The sequence below is a fragment of the Canis lupus genome, chromosome 31 (genome assembly GCF_048164855.1).
Source record: "Canis lupus baileyi chromosome 31, mCanLup2.hap1, whole genome shotgun sequence".
Lineage (NCBI taxonomy): Eukaryota > Metazoa > Chordata > Mammalia > Carnivora > Canidae > Canis > Canis lupus.
In genome coordinates this window covers 9,939,315-9,965,209 of record NC_132868.1, presented here as the reverse complement: position 1 = coordinate 9,965,209, position 25,895 = coordinate 9,939,315, and the positions used below count along the sequence as shown (strand labels likewise).

Below are 25,895 nucleotides of genomic sequence, written 5' to 3'. Positions count from 1 at the left end.
AAAACCAAGAAGTGGGGTTTTGGGAAAAGAAGATTCCAGCCTCTGGCTCCCCTGAGACCCTCCCAAGCCCTGCAGTATAATCAGACAGAAAATGCAGAGCAGTGTGCCATGGGATGTTTAAATTAAAATAAATTAAAAATAGAAGCTCTGGGGAACTACAAACTGGGAGAAAAACTATTCCCGGATAATGAATATTTCAAAAATCTTAACAGAGGAAGTAAAACTGCCCTGGAAACAATTGGTAAAATCCCCTTTCTAATTTTAATATTGATCAAGGGAATTTGCAAAATCTGAGAAAACATGCCTGGCCTAGTGTATAAGTGCTTGTGCGTGCCCACAAACACACACACACACACGCACGCACCAGAAATTGGTGCCACTGGAAGGAAGAGATATGGCTGGTGAGCAGATGCAAGCACTGGGTGCAAGCACTGGGTGCCAGCCCTCTGTGGGGAGAGGCAGCTGAGCCAAATGAAATGCTGGGCCTCACTAGTTCTGGAGTGAGTTAGCTTTGGTCTGTATTTGAACTCATTTCTTTATGGTGCATCATATACATTTTGCTATAACTGAGTAGCCAGATATTAAATAAGGCTTTTTTTGGTCTCAGCTGAGGCCCCAGTGCTGAGGCCCCGATGTCTCAGTTATGCTACACCCTGAAGATGGATGGTGAACCAGGATGCACAGTATATGTGATGGCCCCAAACTGGTCTGAGACTCTGAACTCAAGGGCCTCCAGAGTATAAAGGAGAATGTTAACAATTTACAGGAAAATAAAGAGATTGAGGATTTATTGAGCAAAGTTATTGGAGTACTATGCATTCCCTTTGTACCTTAAAACAAAAGAGAGTCTTGGAGAAAAAATGATCAGAGAGCAAAGACTACAGGCTGGAGTGGAGACTCAGAGCTAGCTCCCCATTCTTGCCTTGCTGGGGCTTTCTGAGCTGCAGAACCTCCCTGGTTTCTGAGCTGCAGAAGCTCCATGCACAAATGCTGCCGTGGGAAGAGAACTGAGTGTGTGTCTCCTAGACACCAACACTGGCTTCTCACACGAGCAGGTGTAAAGATGGAAGCTGGTAGGAGCACTCCTGATGGTCAAGTGAGCAGAAAGACTCTGGTACCAGGAGCTGGCCATGATGCTGACCGCTCCTCTTGCCCGAGTAGCTGCATCCTGAGATAGCCAGGCTTGGGTCAGGGTATCCATAATTAACAGCCCCCTCGTGCAGAGCTGTCAGTACACATTCTAGCAAGACAAGGGCATCTCTTCCTTAAACACCTGTTCCAGCCTGTGTTTGCCACACATTTAACAGGCATGAAATGACAAGGGAATCTACTAGACTTATGGCATAAAGACTAGAGAAAAAGAGGCAAACCACATAGAAAAAACAAGAAGAATCAACGTGTCTAAGTAAATGATGGATATGGGGGCTGAAGAGTGTGAAAAGATCTCCAAGGATTCAGGTTGGGTCTCTGAGAGTAGGAAGATCATCAAGAAAGTTAGAGAAATTGGGTCACCTGGGGGGCTCAGTGGTTGAGTGTCTGCCTTTGACTGGGGGTCTCTGAGAGTAGGAAGATCATCAAGAAAGTTAGAGAAATTGGGTCACCTGGGGGGCTCAGTGGTTGAGTGTCTGCCTTTGACTGGGGTTGTGATCCTGGGTTCCAGGGATCGAGTCTCACATCAGCTTCCCCACAGGGAGCCTGCTTCTCCCTCTGCCTGTGTCTCTGTTTCTCTCTCTCTGTCTCTCAGGAATAAATAATAAAATCTTAAAAAAAAAAAAAAAGGAAATTAGATAAATCAAGAGGGTCTTGTTTGGAGCAGCTGTGGTAAGGCACACTCAAGTATGCAGCAGACACCCCAGCAGGTGGCTAAGGAAGTAAGGGGAAGTCTAAGAGGAAAAAACAGGAATGACCCAATGCCTAATCCATCTATAAGGCTCTGGTGAAAAAGGGAGGGAGATTTTCTGAGTTTATGTTCTGTTTGCCGTAAAAAGTGGAGCTCGTCTTAATATGTCAAGCATTATAAATGCTGCAAAAGAGAATGCTAAAGGATCAACAAGGGTGTCAACACTTGTAGGTAGGAGACAAAGTTTAGCTGAGCCTGAGGGTGGCCGAGGGTAGGGTCTATGCAGTCAGTGAAGTGATGCCAGCAGAAGCAGCAGTGAGATACGAGAGGCAGAGGCAGGAAACCAGCAGAATATCCACACTCCCAGCCGCCAGGGTCTGACCGTGGGGCAATCCGTGGGGATGAGTGTCATCCAGCCCGATGGAGGGGGGAAGGGTTGCATCTGGCGCTAATGTTGGTGAATTGATGGCTGTGTTTGTTTCTGGTGTGCCTAAGGGCAGAAGGGTTTGATGAGATCTGGGAGGTTTTTCCAAGAGCAGCAGCAAAGGTGACGACAGTGAGGGAAGGCATGGAGGGCAGAGTCCCAGTTCCCTTGGGAGGAGTGGCTGTGATGGTCCCAGGAAAGCCGGGCCTCCTCACAATGAGGAAGGAGAAGCACAAATTGGTGGCCAGGAAGAGTAACAAGGTAGAGCTCAGAAAACTCAGATATTGAGCCTGGATGTCCAGAATCATGCTGAGGAATACAGGAAGAGAGAAAAAGGGGAGACATGGGTTTTGTACTTGACGTGATTGCAAGGCACTCACTGCTGGGATGTCGAGATGGACCCCCCCGCCTGGTGGAAGGAAGCCAAAGTTGGGAGGTTTAAATTGCTTCCGGGGAAGGGAGAGTTGGTGCCTTGGACAGGTGCTCTCAGGATACGGCCCATGCCAGTCTCACCTGGGAGGGATGACAGTGCAGATTACTAGGTCCACCCCCAGAGTTTCTGAGTCCACAGAGCTATTACAGGGCCCTGGAACTGGTGTTTCCTGCCCCGGTGACTTTGTTGCCACTGGTCAGAGCAGCACACTCTGAGAATCACGCCTCAGACAGTAAATCCCAAGGGCAGGGAGAAAGCATGATCACACGTGCAGTGGTCCCCAAGCTGAGCTCCCATAAGAACCCCGGTGGAGCTCACAAATACACAAACCAGGAATAGCCGCCTCCCCACCCAGGAGACAAAAGGCTCAGCTTTGCCCCCTGAGACTCTGGTTCAGTTGGCCTGGTCCCAACTGGTGTCATTGGTATTTTCCCAGCACCCCATGTGGTACTAACTTACATCCAAGGTTGAGACACGCTGTTTAAGGGGCTGAGAAGAAAAAATTAATGTACTTAAAATTTAAAAACAGGGGTAATTAGGGAGCCCAGGACAAATCTAATTCTCTTATTTCTCAAGAAAAAGACAAGAAAACCATTAGGTCATAGATTCCCCTGGTTGGAAGGTCGGCAACTAAGATGTTGCTCACTGTCGTGGGGTCTTCAAGAGATGAACAGTAGCTGATGAGCCAAGAGCACGCGTGCCCATCTCACGGCCCCAGAAGGACATTGTTCGCGTCCTGTGAAAATTGTGCAGGAGGGTCGCCCTGTGTGGCAGCTGGGAAGGATTTGGCATTGAGGGAGATGCAATGATTTTTCTGAAGAAACACATGGATTTAACATTGAATTGAACTGAACTCAATGAACATTGAATTGAATTGAATTTGCCATCAGAAATATGTATTTCTTTTTTTTTAAGATTGTATTTTTATTTATTCGTGAGAGACACACAGAGAGAGGCAGAGACAGGAAGAGAGAGAAGCAGGCTCCCTCCTGGGAGCCTGATGCGGGACTCCATCCCAGGACCCCGGGATTACGACCTGAGCTGCTGAACCACCCAGGTGTCCCGAAATATGTATTTCTTGTATCCTGGGAACTCTTGTGCTACACACAGAATTGTCATTGTTCGAGATGGAGACATGTTTGTGGGGGATTTAGATTCCCACTTGCTCCCTGCGGAATGACAACCAGCGGCTGCCTGAGCAGATGGAGGCTTGTCAAGGTGGCGTGGCTGAGAAGGCACAGGTGGCACTGGCCCTCGCCCGCCCCCCCGCCCCCCGCCTGCCCGGGTCTCACACGTCTGCTCTCCCACCCTGGCAAGAACATTCTTCTTCTTCCCATCCTCACAGATGCCCAGGAAGCTCTCACTTCCCCACATGCACTTATATTGAACCCAAGGAGACCAAGGTCAAGGCAAAGGATCAACAAACCTGTCAAGTTTTGTCCACGCTGACCTTTCTCCAGCCACTTCAACCTCTGAGTAAAATGGGCTCAGATGAAGAAAAACATATTTTGGGGAATCTAGAAGATTGTGGGTACCCAGTGCACTTGCAGTACCCAGCAATTCTGCTGAGTGGAACTGGCCACAGGCAAGCCATCCATTTTTGTAAAAACAAGACTCCTTAAGTTCATTCAGGAACTCATTTATATCCTTTCCCACTGACCCACGGTTGCCTCCACTGCACAAGGTTCCCAGCTCCACAGTCCCCTGGTGTAGGGGACGGGGATGTAGTAAAAGGGAGCATTCCTTAGGGCTCCCGCCCTGGAGGTGGACCCTGGGACACCTGCCACGCTCAGAGTTGGGGGTGTGCACCAGCCTGATGAGTTTTGAGTTAGAATAAGGATCAGTCTGAGGAAAGCCAAGTGGGCAAGGCAGGCTGCGGCTCCCCCAGACCTAGGAAGGGCTGGTGGGCCCGGCTCAGTTCCCAGCCGGACCCTCTGCTGGGGACTCTTTGGGTCCCAGCAGACTAAAGCGTCAGTGACTTTATCAAAATTAGAGCATCAGCATTGGCTACTCAGCTGCAGCAAATACACAACACTCATGCAGGCTATTAAAGGGAATGGGGGACCACGTGGGATGAAAGGGGGTGACAGGAAATCTCTGTGCTTCCTGCATAACTTCTCCGAGAGCCTCAGACTGCGCTGAAACACAATCCAGTCATTAAAAAACAAGTCAAAGGAAATCATCCATTCTGAGCAAATATTACATAAAATTCAACCATTCATCTATTTACTCATCTACCTACGTCTTCAAACATGCTGACCTTCACTCAAGTCTCTTCCTAATTTGGAACATTTGTTCACTCCCTTAAAACTCAATCATCTAATCCTTGATGTCTGTAATTTTGCTTTTTACCATCCATCCAATGCTTCCCACAGGGACAAAGCTTTAGTGGAGGGGCCCAGCCAGCCAAACCCAGGCTACACAGCATAGTGTACACACATACACACACACACACACACAGGTGCACACACGGGCGCACTCTGCACATACATCCACGCACACCCACATGCATATACATACGTAATACCATTGACCATATCAAAGCCAATTAAGTGGGAAATTTCAAAGTACGATACCAAGTGGAGTTCTCAGAGATGCACTACAAAGTCATATTGTAAGTGGTGTGGGTGATGAGTCAAAGAACCAAACACCCAACAGAGCGCAGAAAGGCATATGGTTGAGCCTATTTTCAGTGTATTCAATCCATGAGGAGGGATTTCAAGACGCTACTGAAACACGTCATGGAAAGGAATGTTTCTTAGAGATGAAACACAATGGAGATGTGATTTAAATGTCCAGAGGATTCCATATTCCCACTTGGTTGTAAAGTCTCTGTGGGCCCTGTTCTTTTTCCCAGGACAGACTGTCAGCATGTCACTGTGCTGTAACCAGTGCATGGAGAGGCTGACATCTCTGCAGCCTCCCTTACACAGTGAGTCCGCGTAGACACTAACCCCTCAGAGTCATCCTGCAGCCTCCCAGGTGACCTGCAGACTCAGGCCCAGGACCGGAGCGTGTGCTCCCCAGCCGAAAAGGCATGGACAGGAGGTTTGGAGGAGCAGATTCTGTGAGTTGACTCTATCGTGGATGGCAGACAGGAATACCCAGAACACCAGTTGGAGGAATAAACAGGAATCCTAAATAATAGAAACCACAGCAGGGCTGGAAAGGGCTGAAAAGTGAAGTGGGAAGCCAGCTATGAAAGGAAGCCAGAGGGAGAGTGCGGGAGGCCCGGGTCATCTTCTGTGTTGCGATCACAGCCATGTGGCTGGCCACTCTGATGACCTCTGTCGTAGGCTGTCCTTGGCACCGCCCAGTCCATGGATCCAAAGATCCGGGGCCACCATGAAAGGCTGGCTCAGGCAATAGGCTAGGGAGACGGAAAGGGCAGGGCATGGGCCAGAGGGAGGGAGCCTGTGCAGGGCAGCCCGACCCCAGGGCCTGCCGCGTCTTCCGTGAAAGTCGCCCCTGGACGGCTCACGCCGTAGCCCACATGACAATCCATTTGCCAACAAACTTTCCTGAAAGTGTGATCTCTGCGGGCTAAGATGGCATAAACCCAGAGGAAATTTTTTTTTCTTCACTTTTTCTCCGAAGGCATGTGTCTCCCAGGAGAGCAGCCTGCTTGCCCTGGGAGGTGCCCACCTTCTAGTGCAGATCCTCCATGTGCAAGCCGGTGCAAGTGTGCATTCCCTTTGTTCCCTGGGAGCGTGCTGTCTCCATGTCCTCTCAGGCCCGTGGAGCAGCTTCTCTGCTTTCCTCTCTCTTCTCTGGCTGTGGGGCAGCTCGGCTTCCAGGCTGCTGCTCTTCCTGGCCGGCGCAGCCTTTTCAGCTACAGCAGAGTTTGGGGACAAGGGGAGAGAAGGTGGACAAGGGGAGGTGGTGGGCTGTTCCCTGCCTGGGGCCCCTCCTTGCTTGGGGTCTGCTGTGCCAGGGGCTCGCTCTTGACAAAACCATACACCCTCCACCTTAGAGCAAGGGCCCCAGGGAAACAAATAATGCCACCAGGGAGAAATAAGAGACCAGAGTCATCATCAAGCAAAAAGGGACACTCTCGGACTCAGTGAAGGTAGGGGAGACACCATCACAGCCCCTTACTTCACGCGCTGAGAGGCGGAGTCTCGGGAGAGGTCAGTTTTCAGCTCCTAGTCTCCAGGGCAAAGGTGACCAGCTCTGTACCATCATACAGCCTCCTGAGGGAACCCTTCTTTCCCTGAGGCTGCTCACCACTGCCCCACACTGCCCCCCCGCCCACCACCCCCTCCACCAACATGCAGGGGCAATGTTGTCTTCTTCCTGGAGCTCCTCAAAATTCAGCCAGATTTGGGGCACCCAGGTGGGTCAGCAGTTGAGCTTCTGCCCTTGGCTCAGGTTGTGATCCCGGGGTCCTGGGATCGAGTCCCTCATCAGCCTCCCCAGAGGGAGCCTGCTTCTCCCTCTGCCTGTGTCTCTGCCTCTCTCTGTGTCCTCTGAATAAATAAATATTTTTAAAAAAAATTCAGCCAGATTTTCCATGAGGAAGCTCATCAATCTCCACGAATTATTCATGGCCTCATGCCTTTTACCCAGAACAACTGGCTGGAATGTGTTTGGGGTCCCTGACTACTCTGACTGAGCCCCAGTCACGTCCTGCCCGGCTGGCCAGTTTCTGAAATGGTGCACTGAGGGGGCGTCCCGAGGCATCCGTCCTGGGCGCCCCCCTCGGGGCTTCCCACACCCCTCCCCTCTTTCTCCGTCTTCCCCAGGCCTCGAGTGGGCCACCCCCTCCCTCCTGACTCCCGTGCCAGCCCGTGTTCCCCTAGCAGGTTGAAGCCTCTGGCTTGTCTGCCGCAGGGAAACCCGGCTAGCTGGATTAGATCATGCCACTCGGAGAAGGATTGATGCCTTCCATCAAGAACCTGTCAGCCATCCCAGGAACATGTTCGTAAAGTAAAACTTGTCTGTTGGTCATGTGATTAAAACACCAAAATGGTTTGTTGTTGTTGTTTTATTGCAAGTTGAGCAATCCCACAAGGCGTCTAGACCACAATGCAGTGAGTGCACATGACAAAAGCAGAGGGGACTCAGAGCCACTTGCAAGGGCGGCCCAGGGACAGAACTCAGCATTTCTATCACTCACAGCGCTGTGACTGCTTGAAGCCTCTGAAATCACAGGGACACACTTTCCACACCACCCCCCAGGCATGAGCCTCCATCAGGAAGGGCAGCGACAAAAATGGGTGTCGAGCCACAAAGAAATGTGCGAACCTGAGACACCAGAATGTGGACGGCTGGGATGGAGACAGTTGCATTAAAGGCTGAAGACACATATTTAGTTTAACAACTAATGGTTAAGGAACTACTTGACATTGAAAAGCCCGAGAGGGATTGTTTCCTAAGGGTGGTTAGGATGCTGCGCTCAGAAAGCTGAGATCCAGAGACATAGAGGGGCTGGATCATTGCCAGGAAAAAGTTAGGTTTGCCCATGGTGACCAAATCACTCCTGTCAAAACCATTCTTCCTGAGCCACGGTGGTCTGAGAGCATCGGGAACGATCGTGCTCCTGCAGCCAAGCCCGCGAAGCCAGGGGTCTGTTGGAGCACAGCGCCTGAGGAGACACCTGATCCCATGGGCGGATGTGGCCAGGATGCAGATGCTGAGCCCAGGGTGGACCCCCCAGGCGGTGGCCGTCCCTTCACAGCACTGGCTCTCAGCATCCCCATCTACGAAGCAGGAATCTTCATCTAACTTCTCCACCTCAGTGACGGGAAGGATTAAACAAGTAAATAAACTCACTGGTGCACAGCAGATGCCATAGGATGACCAGCCTGCTGACACCCAGAAATTCATCATCAAAACGGGGCATTTGTCTGCCTGGCTTTCTCGGGAGCTGTGCGGTGGGCTACGAGGGTCTCTGGTTGACCAGCTTGTCCTTCACCTGCATGGAGCACCCACGCAGGGAGCAGAGAAGACACAGCCACGTGAAATCCCCTACCCCAGCCACCTCGGCTGCCCCAGGCCCCATGGGTGAAGACCCACCTTGCTTTGGGTGTTCCCACCAATGACTCTGCTTCAGCACATCACATTCAATGGAGTATCTCCCCAAATACATGCAAATGCTCAAAGTGGAAAGCCAGAGTATCTTTAATCAGAAGCCTTAATGAGGGGCAGCCTGAGTGGCTCAGTAGTTTAGCGCCGCCTTCAGCTCAGGGTGTGATCTCAGGGTCCTGGGATTGAGTCCCATGTCGGGCTCCCTGCAGGGAGCCTGCTTCTCCCTCTGCCTGTGTCTCTGCCTTTCTCTGTATGTCTCTCATGAATAAATAAAATCTTTAAAAAAAAAAAAAAAAGAGGAAGCCTTAACAAAGCGAAATTTCAGACACAAAAGCCCTCCAGTGCCTAAAGGCCTCGAGGTTGCTGGTGGCAGAGTCTGTGAACAAGGCAGAGATGTTGAAGCGCTAGCAAGGGCCTGGGCCCTGCTTCTCTGCCCAGGTCACAAAGGTACACTCTACCTCAGGGGTCCCCAAACAGGGCTGCCCCCGGCAGTGGAGAGACCCCATGCAACCCACCTGTTATGTGGCAGTGTAATTGGAAAGTGGGCTTCAGACAAAATGCTTCGGTATTTTCACCTTACAAGCCCTTGTTGGGTTAGAAAATTAGGTTCACAAGCCAGAGGGCCAGTGGCATCCCCCCTGCAGGTGTGCTGTGCACTTGGGGTGCTAGGCCTGCATAGGCAGGATCATCGAGAGCCTCTATGTGAGAACTCGCCCACCAGGATGAGTCAGTTTGTCCCAAGGCCTTAGCCACACTCCGCTCAGGGTTCCATGGCCCTCTGTGAGCTCGAGGGCTACTCAGATCAAACATTAATCTTTTCACTGCAGGGAAAGTGAATGGCCAACATGATACACGGCCTGGAGACCCAAGCAAGACAAATTCTGAGGGGCCACGCTGAGGTGTTTTGTGTGAATCCCGGTTACTCAGTGATGAGGGCAGTCACTGGAACACTTAGAAATACCTCTGGGGTCAGAAATCAGTTCTGTGAAGAGTGAGCTATTAACCGGGGTGCAGAGGCCGTCTGGCCAACACAGGCCTCTGGGTGACACCATGCTCTTTAACACGCTGTCTATTGCTAGCTCATCAGACAGAGGGACTCCCTTATGCCCTCACTGCCCCTTCCGTGTGCCCACACGCTCGATGGAAGACTTTGTATGAGAAACTACAGCGTGTGGATGGAATCAGATACTCAAGTCTGCAGGCTGCGCACACACATGCCAGGGCTTTGCACCCTACGCCTCGGAGCAAAGCCCTGTCACATCCCAATGCCAAAGAAGAACCAGCCATTCCACCAGCTGTCTGAGTACAGCATCGAATGGAAAGAACCACGTCGATTAATAAAACTGGAGTGATTCACACGTGCGTACCAACATAAACGAATGCTCACCCCTGCTGTCTCAACTGGGAACCCAAGCTCAGAAGTCAAATGTTAATTCCTTTTTGCATCCATTTCAGAATATCAGTGTTCCCTTTGCTTCCTAGAATATCTCCTTTTTCCTCACTCTCACCCCTTCGTAGGTAACTGCACGTCATTCTGGAGCTGAGTTAGCCTTTCAACCTGGCAGTGGCCTCTGGAAGAGCTTTCCCCTGTCCCTGGAAGATGTAGTTTTTGATTAAACAAGATCCGTGTGTCTGTGTCCCCCATGAAAGGGAGGTCCAGGCAGGTGGGAGGAGGGCAAGAGGGGGCTTGCAGGGTTTCAGAGGCTCCTCAGATGCTCACACCGGATGCGGGTGCCCGAGATGGTCACTGCAGCCCTGGCCACTGTGTCTGCTCCCAGCCACCAGAAAGGAGAGCGGAATGTAGCCCTCCTGCAAGGACACCCCTGGGAGGGGCATGCCACTTGTTGCGAAGTCCTAGAACTGTGCTCCTCACCCCACCAAGCCTCAGAGAAACTGGGAGATGCAGTCTTTATTTGGGCCGTATGCCAGAATGAGAATAAAATTGGGGGGTTCTCTTACTGAGGAAAGAGAGAGACCCGCCACCGGGAGGTAAATGCTGGGCTCAGTCCTATCCATGCTTCCTCTCACACAAGAAGATTGTTCATGTGATCAGAGGAGACATTTACCAAGCAATACAAGTCCCCACTGTGTTTTGGGGTTACATGGGGCCTGGACAGTTACTTCCTAATTTTCTGATGCCTGAACTGTCCTGAGGATGGTGCTAGAATCTGCCCTCCCACCATTAAGGCTTCATCCAAGAGCATTTTCAAAGTCAAACCAAGACTTTCATCCTAACAGGTGTTGCTATCCCACACCTTTGTCTCGGAGTGAACTAACCTGTCCAGACATCAGCTGGGAATCCTATTTTGGGAATAGGCTTCTCAACCAACCCACAAGGAACCCCAGAACCCAAATCCCACGCCATCGCCCCCCAGGCTTTCCTCCTCCCCAGAGAGCCCCAGAAGCTAGTAGACTGCACGAACCACTGCATTATCCAGTGAGCAGCATGGCCCACCATCCTGCAGGCCGCCTGTGTTGGAGCCCGAAGACTCCTTCCCTGCAGCTACTGCCCCAGCCCGGCACCACCACCAAGGAGGCATGTCAAGGACTTTGCATCTTATAAATTACGTTTTTTTCATAAAACTCTAAAAATAAGTAGAATTACTGCACCACCCTCTCTTTGCAGGCAAGGAAATCAAGACTCGAAGAGGCTGAGTGACCTGGGGTGGCGAGCTGGGGCGCCACCAGGCAAGGTGAGGTCCGACCAAGCCCAAGCCACTCTGGGGAAGCCCAGGTCAGGCGGGCCAGGCCTCACTCCGAGCTGTTGAAACTCCGTTAAACAAAAATGCATGTTTGCAAGAGGCAGCAGCAAGACACAGCAGCCTCAGCTCTGCCAAATTCCCTGGAAGCAGAGTCAAGCCGTTTATCGTGGCTTCAAACCAAATTCAGCTGCTACTTTTCTTTTCACTGGTATTGTTTCAAAGCCAGCGGTGGATTTGTTCCGAGGATTTTTATACGCCTAGCTTCTTGTCGGCTTTCTCCCCAGAGGTGGACTTTTACATGCCGAGTTCCAACATGCACATGCTTCTTTTATTATTAAAGGTATTACCCGATACCTGTTGACTTCCTGCCGTGGCCCCGGGGACTCTGGTCAGGGAGCTGTCCCTGAATCAGCGTGCCCCTCACTGCTGTGCATTCATCATGTCTGGGTCAAAACCACCCTAGCCTGCTGCTTTCTAAAAGAGCAACTGAGCCCTCAGCTGAGGACTGCTGGCAGATGGCACCCGGACATGTGGGGTGCATCCTTCCACCCACTGCCATCCTGATTCCCCGGCCACCTTTTCTTCTTTTCCCGATTACTGTAAGGACCCACCCATACTCCAGGGAAATGGTGACTTTAGGATCCACAGTAGGTCTAGAAGATCCTCATGGCCTTGGTAGGAGAGCCTGGCAAGCCTGAGAAGGGGAGCCCTTTAAGCAACTAGAAATGTTTGGGAGTGAAAGCATCCCCTTTGCACAGAATTTGATATTCTATAGTTCATTAGGCTCAGTGATGGCTGGCCTTGGACATTTCCTGTGAACTGGTAGGATTAGAAGATCACGTGACATTGGAGTTGGAGGATTTCATCTTGGAGATATTAGATGCTGGGTCCGTGGTAGGTGTAAGTAGGCAAAATTAGGCATGCAGGAAGGAACAGCAGGAGAACAAATTTAACGTGAGACATTATATGCGAGCACCCACCTTGATCTCAAAGGAAAACAAACCAATGGTGACAATGGCAACAGAGCAGAGTGTGGAGGCGTGAGAACAAAGCTGACATCACCTGCATGGGCACCGGATGTACTGTAGGCTTTCAGCCAATGAACAAGGTACATGGATGGATGTTGTGAATCAGAATCCATGGTAGTTTCTCTCTCTGTCTCTCTCTCTCTCTCTCTCTCACACACACACACACACACACGATTCCTACTTCCAAAGAAAGTACCTCCACCACATATCTTTGACTTACCTGTGGGTAAATTTGAGTTTAAAAGTTCACACTAGGGACAGCTGAGTGGCTCAGTGGTTGAGCATCCGCCTTAGACTCAGGTTGTGATCCCAGGGTCATGGGATCAAGTCCCGCATCAGGCTCCCCAGAGGGAGCCTGCTTCTCCCTCTACCTGTGTCTCTGTGTCTCTCATAAATAAATTAAATAAATAAAATCTTTTAAAAAATAAAATAAAAGACAACACTAAATCTTCTTTCCTATTAGAACCTCTTTTGTAAAACTGCTTGCTACTCTCCTTAAAACAAAGTAGATGTAGAAGCAAGTGGTTTTATGTTTCAGGCTCTTGGCGATGAATGTCCCCTCCTAGCTGAGAAGACATGAAAGAAGAGAGTAGATCCAATAAATGTGAAGTAATAGTTTCAGAGGAGCAGAGATAAAGACAAGAAGCAATCCTTGAAGATGAAATAATAACTCTGAATTTTCCAGATTTTAAAAACCTGTTCAAATATCTTAATCCCAAACAGGATTAAAGAAAGACAATTCACATAAGTGCATATTGTAGTAAAATTAAGGATTATTGAATACAAAGAGAAGATCTTTAAAGGAATCATAAGAAAACAGATTATAGCAGAATGACCAGACTGACAATTAGCTTGACAGGTTCTCAGCCACAATAAAGAAAGCCAGAAGCCACTGCAACACCAGCTTTGATGGGTGAGAAAACACCCTAGAATCCTATCTCCAGGGGGACCATGTTCTGAGTTTTTATGATAAAATAAAAAGCATAGTCACACAAACAAAAACAGGGAATGCACTATTGCTGAATTGTCACTAAGAGAAATCATGTACTCTGGGAAATAGAAATGTTATCTCAGAAGGAAAACTTGAAATGCAAGAAAAAATGATGAGAAAAGAGTTGCCATTCATATCTTAACTGTTTGAATCAATAACAATCTTCTGTAATGTGTGGATTGAAACATCAAGATGATGTAAATCTCAGACAAAAACAGCAGATACGTGGAAACTGTTTAAAGAATCTGACATAAAAAAAAAAAAAAAAAGAGGGCAGCCCGGGTGGTTCAGCGGTTTAGCGTCGCCTTCAGTCCAGTGTGTGTTCCTGGAGACCTGGGATCGAGTCCCATGTCAGGCTCCTTGCATGGAGCCTGCTTCTCCCTCTGGCTGTGTCTCTGCCTCTCTCTCTCAATCTATGTCTCTCATGAATAAATAAATAAAATATAAAAAAAAAAGAATCTGAAATCCTAGTGCTCAGGATGATAGGTCAGAAATGTATTAACTTTAGACTTCATTAAAATAAATATTCCTGTTATCTCTAGGGTAAGGAGTTGTAGACCACAAACAAAATTCCAAACTACTAAACTTTCCACAAAAAAGGGACAAAGAGAAAATCATTTTCAATAAATCCATAAGAAGACATGAAGAGAAAATTAATTTCTTAAAATTTCTAAAAAGTTTAAGTATTGACTTTATGTAAATGAAACTAATAGAGAAAACAAACTAGGATATGATTAGGGATATACATTTAAGTGGGAACATGACTGAACTATTACAGCAACAAAAACAAATAAAGATTAAGAAACTTTCAACACCCTGGAACAACAACCCTTTGGAAACAGTAAAATGTTCCCTTATGGTGTAACTAAAAAATTCCCCTTGTAATATCTATCCAAGAAAAATTAAAGCATATATATACAAAAACTTACAGAAGCTTTGTGTTTAATAGTCAAAAACTGGAATCAACCCAATAATAAGGGAATCAATCAATAAATTAGAGTATATCCACTCAACAGAATACTATTCAACAATAAAAATGCATTAAGGAGGGTATGCGATGTGATGAGCACTGGGTGTTATATGCAACTGATAAATTGTTGAACACTACATCTGAGACTAATGATGTACTGTATGTTGGCTAACTGAATTTAAATAAAAATAAAAAAGAATGATGCATTCTATATAGAAAAAAAGTGCATGGACTATTGACACATGAAGCAACATCAGTGAATCTCAAAATACTATGCAGAGTAAAGAAGCCAATGGTTGGTTGTCTGGGATGAGTGGTGGGTGAGGGGTGGTGGGAAGGGAAATAGGAAGAGAGTAAACAGACATGATGAGCCTTTGGGGCCAACATAGATGCTCATTGTCTTGATTGTGGTAATGGTTCCATGGATGTGTACATAAAGTCAAAACTTACCAAATTATACCCTTCAAGATGTAATTTTATTGGATATCAATTATACCTAAATAAAGCTATTTTAAAAATTGGAATTAAGGGTGTCTTGGTGGCTCAGTCCATTAAATGTCTGACTATTGATTTCAGCTCAGGTTATGATCTCAGGGTCATGAGATCAAGTCCCGCCTCGGGCTCTGAGCTCAGTGGGGAGTCTGCTTGGGATTCTCTCTTCTTCTGCTTCTGCCCCAACCCACCCTCAAAATTAACAAATCTTAAGTAAACAAATAAATACATAAAATTGGAATGAGAAACCATAATACCCTAGTGGAAATGAGCACGTCCAGCACCCAGGTCTTGTTCCCAATACCATTCTTCCCTAGAAGAACCCAGCATTTCTTAGAAAAATAACCGAATATATCAGAATATAAGTGAATACTCAGAAAAAAAAAAAAAAAAAAAAACGAAGGGGTCATGACACCAGAGCTGACTTGAAAGTACTCACAATGGCTAAGGTGGAACAATTTGAGCAACATAATAAGTAATACTATGATATTACAACCCAAAGTATATAATAAATATCCATGAGTCCATACTGAAACAAAGAAATTATTGAATGAATTAGTCAATGGGAAATAAAAGAAAACCTCCCAAGCAGAAGAATTCAAAGTAGCATCTGTAGACATTCCCTCATCAAGAAGGCCTTGCTCAGCTTCTCACTTGGGGGCCATGCCTGGTGGGTCTCCCATGGGTGGGGAACGCTTGCTAATGTATCACCAAACAGGACAGTATAGAAAGGGGGAAAGGTCACATATGGTGGAGATACCAGGCAAACACAACCTTGGCCAGGTGATCAATATCAATATCATCACTGTAAGGTCATGTGGACAGTAGGGACCCTCTATATCATGTGATCATAAGGGTGCTGTACACCATACTCTTCCTTCCAAACGCCATAATACCAGTCTGATCATGAGAAAAACATCAAACAAATCCAGATCGATTGATAATCCATAAAACTACTCATCAGTATTTTGCAAAACTACCAAGGTTATCAAAAACAAGGAAAGTCTGAGAAAATGTCACAGCCCAAAGGAGCCTAAGGAGACAAGGTGATTAAATGTAATATGACATCCTAGACGGGGTCCCGAAACAAAAAAGGACGTTAGGTAAAACTATGGGACATGGAGACTGGTTAAAAATAATGCATCCCTGTTGCCTTATCACTTGTGACAAGTGTAGAATGTAAGTTATGTACTAACAATACAGGAATCTGGATTCAGGGTATAAAGGAATTCTTTGTACTATCTTTGCAAGTGTTCTATAACTCTAGAACTAATCTGAAGTACAAAGTTTGTTTCTTTAAACAAATTCTGTCAGAGGCACCTAGGTGGCTCAGGGGTTGAGCATCTGCCTTCGGGTCAGGGCGTGATCTGCGGGATTGAGTCCCCAGCTGGGCTCCCCAGAGGGAGCCTGCTTCTCCCTCTGCCTGTGTCTCTGCCTCTCTCTGTATGTCTCTCATGAATAAATAAATAACACTTTTAAAAATAAATAAATAAAATAAAATCTGGAATGAGGCAAGGTTATTTGCTATCATTTTTATGATTCACAATTTTTTATATGCAGTAACCATTGTTATGAGACTTGAAAAAATCTGAGAAATATGTCACAAATAATAGAAAGTTCTATAACAAACAATTATTGTTTATAAATACTAAGTTGGTCTACTGATATACACACACAAATCATGGTGGCTGATGAAAACAGCAAATGAACAAGAATCTTGTATTTCTGTATTTCAGAAGTAACTATTAGAAATGTTATGAAAGACAATATTTGTTAAGAGGCACAGAATTTCAATGCAGCACCTTTTTGAACAAAACTATAAAACCTTCCCAAAGGACACAGAGATGTGAATAAACAGGGGGCCTGTCCACACTCTTCTGGGGGGTGAGTCGGCTGTGTGGAAGGTGACCCTGGGGAAGAGCAGGGACACAGTGACAGCAAACCCCACGCAGGGAGACACAGACACTGGCCACCTATATGGTTAACTCATCATAGAAAAAGCTAAAAGCCACTTGTCAACTGGGGAGAAAATGTGTACTGTAGTGTGACAGAAAGAATTTATCCTGTTTTTAATAATATTGAGAATTCTTAGAAATTAGAAAAATTAAAAAAAAAAAAACAGTCTAAATAATTGAACTTGCAATACTTGGAGGTCTAAATGGTCTGCCTCCCATCTTTTCCTCGGCAGGCACCCCATCTTCCCCGGGGCTGTGCTCCTTTTGATTCTCCCGACACAGGTCCCAGGGCTGGGTCCATCCCCACCCTGTCTGCCCTCCCGGCCACGTGGCCCAGTGGCCCCCGACCCACGTCCTCCAGCCAGCTCAGGGCGCGGGGGACTGTGTAGGTTCAGATGAGGCTTCCCTCCAGTCCTGTCCTCTGCCCCGCCCTGGCCTCACCTGCAGCCCCGGCCTCACCTGTAGCCCCGGCCCGGTGGCCTACGCTCCCAGGGCACCTTTGCCTGTAGGTCAGCACTGCAAACCAGCCCTGCTCCGCCTGCCCCAGCTCTTCAGTTTCCGAGTGGGTGGCACCTTTGCTTCCTTCCCTGTGCGCAGGTGCCTGTTGAGTGGAAATTCTGAAGTCAGGGATGAGTCTATAAAGCAGCAAGTGTCTTAGATGTGGCAACAGAGACTTACCTAAGCTGGACAATGTGGTCAAAGGTTAACTTATACCAGAGAGAACTCAGGACTTGAAAACCTTAAATACCTCGCTAGATATGTTACATTGATCGAGTTTACTAAACCAAATAAGTACATACTTTTTTTGTTTCTCTTGTGTTACGACAATAAAGTACCAACCATTCCTTATATGGCCAAGTGGTTGATTCAAGAAAAGAAAACCCTCTGTCTTATATGAAGGCCACAGAAGGTCTGTTGATAATAAATAATAAATAATAAATAAATAAATAAACATAAAATAAAGTCAAATCAACCTGTAGGGATATTCGCCGAACACTCTAGTCCCCCAAGCTCCGCCTCCGGCTCGCTGGGCCTCAGCACTCCGCCTCGGCTATGAAAGTCCTGCCGCTCCATACATTGAAACTCCTCCTCCCCCGGGGTCTGTGGTGCACAGAAGCGTCCTCCCCGCGACCGCGGACACCGAGCCCGGCAGTGCACGTGCGGCCCGTCCGCGGACACCAGGGGGCCGGCAGCGCCGTCACAGGAGGGCGACGGCGAGCGGGGGCGCTGGGGCCCGAGGGGCTCCGGCTTGGCGCCACCCGCACGGGGCTCCTCGGGGCGTGAGGACACGGACCCCGTCGGGACCGTCAGCTCGCAGCCGCCCAGGCATCTCCGTCCCGTCGTCTCCCGCTTTGCGGGGCCCGGAGGTGCGCCCTGGCGTCGGGCGTCGCTGAGGACTGTGGCCGGGACGAGGCTCCCGCGGGCGGGCGGCCGGGCGGGCGCGTTCACGGCCGGGCTCTGCGGGGACGCGGCGGCGGCCAGAAGCCAGCACGGGGGCTCGGCCACGGCGGAGGCGGAGGCGGAGGCGGAGGCGGCAGGTCCCGCGCGCAACCCCGGCCGTCCGGACGCAGCAGGGCCGCTCGGGCTGCTCGGGCTCGCCTCGCCGTGGAGGCGCCGGCGGCTGCGCACCTGCCTTGTGAGGGCGGCCACGTGGGGCCGGGGCCGGGGCCGGGGCCGGGGCGAGACGCCCCAGGAGAGGCTGTGGCGGGAGGCGGGCGGCGGGCGGCGGACAGGCCTCCCCGAGCGGCAAGGGGACCGCGCTCGGGCCGCGGCTGCCGGCAGGACGCTCCGGACCCTTTCCCGGGAGGTCAGCGCCGAGCGACGGTCACTAGGAAGAGGGGAGCCCCGGGCGCAGGGGCAGCCGGGCCGCCCGGGGGAGGATCGGGGGGAGCTGGGAGGCGCGGTGCGGGGAGCGCCCGACGGGGAGCTCGCGCCCACCTGAGGGGAGCTCGCGTCAGGCGTCCTCCTGAGGGGGAGCACATGGCCACGTGAGGGGGAGCACATGGCCACGTGAGGGGAGCTCGCGGCCACGTGAGGGGGAGCACGCGTCAAGCGTCCTCATGAGGGGGAGCACATGGCCACGTGAGGGGGAGCACATGGCAACCTGAGGGGGAGCACGTGGCCACGTGAGGGGGAGCACATGGCAACCTGAGGGGAGCACATGGCCACCTGAGGGGGAGCTCGCGGCCACGTGAGGGGGAGCACGCGTCAGGCATCCTCCTGAGGGGGAACGCATGGCCACGTGAGGGGGAGCACTCGTCAGGCGTCCTCCTGAGGGGGAGCACGTGGCCACGTGAGGGGGAGCACGTGGCAACCTGAGGGGGAGCACATGGCTACCTGAGGGGGAAACACATGGCCACGTGAGGGGAGCTCGCGGCCACGTGAGGGGGAGCACTCCTCAGGCGTCCTCCTGAGGGGGAGCGCATGGCCACGTGAGGGGGAGCACATGGCCACCTGAGGGGGAGCACATGGCCACCTGAGGGGGAGCACGTGGCCACGTGAGGGGGAGCACATGGCAACCTGAGGGGGAGCACATGGCCACGTGAGGGGATCTCGCGGCCACGTGAGGGGGAGCACATGGCCGCCTGAGGGGGAGCGCATGGCCACGTGAGGGGGAGCGCGCGCCCACCTGAAGGGGGAGCACCTGCCCGTGTGAGAGGGGTACGGGCTGCCTGAGCCGGGGAGCATAGGCCCATCTGACCCTGGGAGGCTGACAGAGGAGCTGAGAGCTGATGACAGCTGGCGCCGTCGCTGGCCCGAGGAGCGTGCCCTGAGCGTCCTCTGTGCAGAGCCTCTTCCATGAAGCAGGGAAGCTCGCGGTGCCCTCCGGTCAAGGGGGACGACCGGCGCAGCCGACGCGGGGCCGCACGGGAACGTCCCACCTGCCCTCCTCAGCCCCGCGCTCTGGACGGCTCCCCGGACAGCTTCGCCGGACTTCCTCCTGAAGTCTTGTGCCCCAGGAGGAAGGTTGAAAGCTACGTCCCTAGATTCTGCCCCAGTCGGAGCAGAGACAACCAGTCTCCAAAACCAGCTTGTGGTCAACGCCCCGTGTTCAAGCTGCCTCGCTTGCGAGCGTTCATGAGGGTCTTGTGTTTGTGACGCTTTGAAGCTCTTAAACGGAGACGAACCGTTCGATGACCGCCGCCCTCCACATTCCCCGCCGAGTGGAGGAGGCATCCGCAAATCTGATTTGAAAGATTGGTTTGAAGTGAAGCTGTGGCGAGCCTCCCAGGCCCCGCGGCGTTCGGGCCGACTCCCTGCATGTGTCTCCCGAAGTCACGGAGCCGCGTGAGCACGGCCACCCAGCGCAGCCATTCCTGGGACTCCGAGGAGGAGCTCCTTTCACTCTCGCCCATCCCGTAACTGAACGTGCGTCTTACGTGCCATCTTTTTAACCAGATGATTCTCCCGGGCTATTAACTGTCATTGGGTTAATGCTGAGTTTTCTAGGTAGTGCTAAAAACCAGGATGTGGCAATAAATAGCAGCTGCAGCTGCCGACTGTGGTTTTGACCCCATGGGATCTGCGCGTCTACCTTTCTCCATAAAATTTTTCCTAGTAGCTATTACATTTTTACTCTTCTATTTAGAGATTGCATTATTCCTCCCACTTCCTTGAGCGTCACAAACCAGCAAACCGATAATATTAGTTATAGCACTTCTACTAATTTCCCTACTAGCCGCAAGCCTAGCTTACGAATGAACCGGAAAAGGTCTAGAATGAACCGAATATGATAATTACTTTAAACCAAAACAAATGATTTTGACTCTTTAAATTATGATTAAACTCATAATTATCATATGTCCAAAGTATACACCAACATCTTCCTGGCATTTATTCTCTCCCTAATAGGCACACTCATCTACTGATCCCATCTAATATCGTCCTTACTGCGCTTAGAAGGCATGATGCTATCCCTGTTCATAATAATATCAGTTACTACCCTAAATAGCAGTTATCTTTTGGCTCTTCCCAATCTCTCTCACTACTGCATTCTGTGAGGGTTTTTTTTTTTTTTTTACTTTATTTTTTTAAGGTTTTATTTATTTATTTGAGAGAAAAAGAGCACAAGCAACAGGGAAGGAGAAGGAGAAGCAGACTTCCCGCTGAGCAGGGAGCCCAATGTGGGGCTCGATCCCAGGACCCCGGAATCAGGACCTGAGCCAAAGGCAGATGTTTAACCAGCTGAGCCATCCAGGTGGCCCGTGAGGGTTTTTTTGTGTTGTTTGGGAGTTTCAGTACAACAGACTATTGCTAATAGTGCATTTAGAGGTCAGATGGTGAGTCTTGCAGTCAAAGCATGCACGTTCTGTTCAATTTTGGTTACTGGTTCCCCTCATCTCTGGTGCCCTCTCTTCTCTCTGCCACTTTCCAAGTAAAATGCCTATTGTGCTCTCTTTCGATGAACAGATGCCCATTGACTACTTACTATAAGCAATTGACACTAGTAGATGTTGCAAAATTGTAAGCTTGGGACAAGGAAGCATCCCTCTGTTAGGAGGTCATTCGCTGAGCTGGATGAGCTAACAAATAAAAACATATGGCAGATGAAAATGCCAAGAGAAAAGGCGATTTCTGAGTCAGGCCTTTCTATTTTCTATATTTCCGGTGCTTTGACATTATTACGGCCTTGTCAATCTTGAAGAGACTGCCCCTTACAGGGGTGGCCAATTCCTGACAGACTGAAAGATGCCTGGAAGTGTGCCTGTCGTGTGAGCACCAACCAGTCCAGAGCCTAAGCCTGACCACTCTCTTTATCAGGGTGCTTATGACCTGGACACTATTTCCCCAAACTAGTCACCCCCATGACTAGATAACTCAGAACAGCTCCTACACCCCAGAGCCCTCCAAAATTAGTCTCATTAGCCAATTCTAAACCTGCCTATGCAGCAGAGTCTGTTTCCTCCTGGGGAAGCCACAGTAGAGGGTATCGTCCATGTTTACCCCTCCACCCCCTCTCCCTCTGCCTCCTGGCGACCCAGAAGGGTGCGCCTCCCCATGTGGCCCCCCGTCATGTGGTGTATCCCTCCTCTTGGGACCTTTAAGTAACCAACTGCATTTACCATGACAGTCATTGCCCCATCTGTTGGCCTCAGCTTACCTGAGTAATAACAAGAAAATTTGTAGTTTGAAACAGGAGAGACAAGACAATACATGGAGTGATCCAGTCAGCGAGCAGGGCTGAGCACTGAACGACTCTATAGGATGTTGGAAGCCCTTCAAAGGTAGGGAGGAAAGTGTACCGTGTGCAAAGAAACAGCACCAGCATAGAAGCCGAAGTAAGAAATTGTACTTGATCTGCAAGACGTTCAATGGACTGGAGTGACATTAATACAGCTTCCTGTGGGTCTGTGGGACAGCAGTGCACATTCATGGCATAGGGCGGGTTGCAGGAGACAACAGAGGGGTATACTCTGAAATCAGGGAGGTGGGAAGGTACCAGCCCTGCGGCACAAGGAGGGAGGAAGGTACCAGCCCCGGGGCAGAGGGAGGCAGGAAGGTACCAGCCCCGGGGCAGAGGGAGGCGGGAAGGTACCAGCCCCGGGGCAGAGGGAGGCGGGAAGGTACCAGCCCCGGGGCAGAGGGAGGCGGGAAGGTACCAGCCCCGGGGCAGAGGGAGGCGGGAAGGTACCAGCCCCGGGGCAGAGGGAGGCGGGAAGGTACCAGCCCCGGGGCAGAGGGAGGCGGGAAGGTACCAGCCCTGGGGCACAAGGAGGCAGGAAGGTACCAGCCCTGGGGCATAGGTAGGTGGGAAGGTACCAGCCCCGGGGCACAGGTAGGTAGAAAGGTACCAGCCCTGGGGCACAGGGAGGTGGGAAGGTACCAGCCCTGGGGCACAGGGAGGTGGGAAAGTAAAGGGACTGAGCAATCCCTAAGTGCCATGTGCCTTTACATAAACACTCTTTCTCTCCTTTTTTCTTTTTTTGCTACAGACCTATGAAATGGGTGGTTTCATGTCCCACATATGGATGGGAAATGGAAGAGTATTAGGGTTGCAAGACTTCTAAATGTGCCAAAATGGCGAAGAGCAGATTTGTGAGCACCCAGGTCTGACCTCAGAGTTTGCTCAGCTGTGGATTTCTAGGATTTCCTTCCCAATTATCTCTGTAACTATCATGACTCTACTTGTTTCCGAGACTCAAGCTAGCCTCGCCTTAGAAACTAGAGGCCCATCCATCCATCTTACTTTTTCCAACTTGTATCCCTTTGTGACCAGACCAAGGGAGTCCCTCCATTTGATATTGTTGCAGGGTTGCAGGGTTCTCCTCTCACAGTCTCGGGGACACAAAGGATGAAGTAAAGGAAAAGTTTATTAAGGGAAAGTGAGACAAGAAAGTAAAGAAAATCCAATTCAAACTGAGAGTACCACAGGCAGACCTGCTCTGCGTGGCTCATGCTGATATATCAGCCTCAGCACCAGGACTGGTGCACAGTAGGGATGTAATAAATGTTTTTGGATGAATACCTGAGCGAATGCAATCTCCAGTTCCTCATGCTTGAAGACAAAAACTGTTGTAACTTGCGACAATGGCAGTTTATCCAAATTAAAAATATAATAATAGTATTTTGATTTCATGCAGTCAGTCCATGGTCACAGCATCTTTTCTATCAACTCTCCTAGTCCACATCACATTTTCAGCACCTTAACATGCATGTGGCCTGGTGCCCCACATGTTGTTTCTGGGGGAAATTGAGAATCACAGTGAGAAAAGTCATATGGAGCAAGCAGTGGTTACCATTCAACCTCCACGGCACTCCTTCTGCCAGGGAAATGCCACCTGAACACCAGAGACTGGTTTGTCCCTGTTTTTTAGGGGGATGTTTTCCTTTAGCTCAAAATGAATGCACTGGGGTTTATCTATGTGTAGCTTCATGGAATAAGTACATGCGCATCTGCACTTTAGAAGAGCATGTTTAGCACTCAGGGCTTTAAGTGATGTAAATTAAATTAAATTAAATTTAAAATGGGCTGACCAGGTAAAACAAGTTATGGCTTTAGAATTTCAAAAAATTCTGGGACACCTAGGTGGCTCAGTGGTTGAACATCTGCCTTTGGCTCAGGTCGTGAACCCTGGGCTCCGGGGATCAAGTCCCACATCAGCCTCCCCACAGGGAGCCTGCTTCTCCCTCTGCCTGTGTCTCTGCCTCTTTCTCTATGTCTCTCATGAATAAATAAATAAAATCTTAAAAAAGAAAAAAGAATTTCAGAAAATTCAAAAATAATTCTGTCTTTGACCTGTATCTGGTGTTTGATTTTTGCAGTTAGGAGAAGTACATCAATTGCTACTTCAGCTCCCAGGTAGGCAGAATGAAACACAGTGAAGTTTGTTTTCTGAAGGTTCTGCTGCCCCTAGGATGCTGTGAGCCCCTGACAATACTCTTCAGTCTTACCTCCCTACTTCAGAAAGCATATATGTATTGGCTTTGCAATGCATCCAATGCATGGTACGAGCAATTGATGGGTGCTAATAGCAAAGGCTTTGAGAGATGTTGGCCACATCTCTGGCCCTGAGTTTCTGAATCCACTTGGGTCTTTCATGCTGCCCACTTCCCTGACTCATGATTGACACTTGGGCTCCTCCAAAAATATCCCTCCAGTGCCCCCGGAATGGGGATCCAGCTGGATGTCTTGCTAGGCATCTCTCGAGGATTAATTTTTCCCCTAAATCAGACCCTGCATTTTGACTCAATGAAGCCCACAAAGATTCACCAGGCTGGCAGCCTGAATTCAGGAAATGCTTAGAAGCTTCTGCCTAACTATCAGTTTCTTTAAAAAAAAAAAAAAAAAAAGTTTACATATGTATGTATGTGTTTGAGCAGAGTTGACACACAGTGGTATACTAGTTTTAAGTGTATAACTTAGTGATTTGGCAAGTTTATATATTATGCTATCTGTGACCACCACATAGCTCCCATCTGTCCTACTGCATTGCTATTACAGATTCAGTGACTGTATTCCTTATGCTCTGCTCTTTATTCCCGTGACTTACTCATTCTGTAACTGGAGGTCTGTACTTCCCACTCCCCTTCAACCATTTGGCCCACCCCCCCATCTTCCTCCCCTCTGGCAACCATTAATTTGTTCTGTTTTTAGTTCTGATTCTGCTTTTTTTGGTTTATTCATTTTAAACTCCATTTATAAGTGGAATATCATATGGTATTTGTCTTTCTCAGTACAAATGATCTCACTTAGCCTAATACCCTCCAAATCTATTCATGTTGTCTTCAATCGTATGGTCTCATCCTTTTCTATGGTTGTATAATACTATCCAAAGCAATCTACAGATTCAATGTAATCCCTTTCCAAAATTCCAACAGCATTTTTCATAAAACTAGAACAAATAGTACTAAAATTTGTCTGGAACCTCAGATCTCAAATAGCCAAAGCAATACTAAGAAAGAAGAACAAAGCCAGAGGTATTATAATTCCAGACTTACCACAAATCTATAGTCATCGAAAACAGTATGGGACTGGCACCAAAATAGACATTAGATCAATGGATCAAGATAGCAACTCCAGAAATAGACCCACAGTTATATAGTAATTAATCCAAGACAAAGGAGGCAAAAATATGCAATGGAGAAAAGATGTCTTTTCAATAAATGGTGCTGGGAAAACTGAACAGCCACACACAAAAGAATGAAACTGGACTGCTTTCTTATATCATACACAAATGTAAGCTCCAAATAGATTCAAGACCTAATGTGAGACCTGACATCATAAAAATACTAGAAGAAAGCACAGACAGTAATTTCTCTGACGTGAGCCATAGCAACATTTTTCTAGATACATATACCAAGCAAGAGAAACTAAAGCAAATAGAAACTATTGAGAGTACTTCAAAATAAAAAACTTTGCATGGTGAAGGAAACAATCAACAACAACAAAAAAAGACGTCACAAATAGGGGAAGATATTTGCAAACAATATATATAGTGAGGGGTTAATATACAGTATATAGAAAGAACTCAAACAACTCAACCCAAAAAAACCCAAACAACCTATTTAAAAGATGGGCAGAGGATCTGA

General features: G+C 48.9%; 2 long non-coding RNA genes across 4 annotated transcripts in view; one reads left to right on the top strand and one right to left on the bottom strand.

Moving 5' to 3' along the window:
* The window catches only part of LOC140621951 (uncharacterized), a 40,331-nt gene extending 20,391 nt beyond the window's left edge, over nucleotides 1-19,940 (bottom strand). Inside the window, exons 1-2 of one of the 2 annotated variants that reach the window (XR_012021693.1) lie at nucleotides 19,495-19,940; nucleotides 17,325-17,466 (exon numbers count right to left, since the gene is read on the bottom strand). This is a non-coding gene — a long non-coding RNA (uncharacterized lncRNA). Of the gene's footprint in view, nucleotides 1-17,324; nucleotides 17,467-17,839; nucleotides 18,047-19,494 lie in introns of those variants that run through there. The other variant, XR_012021692.1, reaches the window with a different exon arrangement.
* On the top strand, nucleotides 19,446-24,698 carry LOC140621952 (uncharacterized). Of its 2 annotated transcripts, XR_012021695.1 has the most exons (3): nucleotides 19,446-20,234; nucleotides 21,993-22,090; nucleotides 22,799-24,698. It is a non-coding gene; the product is annotated as an uncharacterized lncRNA (long non-coding RNA). The 2 variants fall into 2 exon arrangements; XR_012021694.1 differs by having other exon boundaries at nucleotides 21,993-24,698.
* The last annotated feature ends 1,197 nt before the right edge of the window (nucleotides 24,699-25,895 follow it).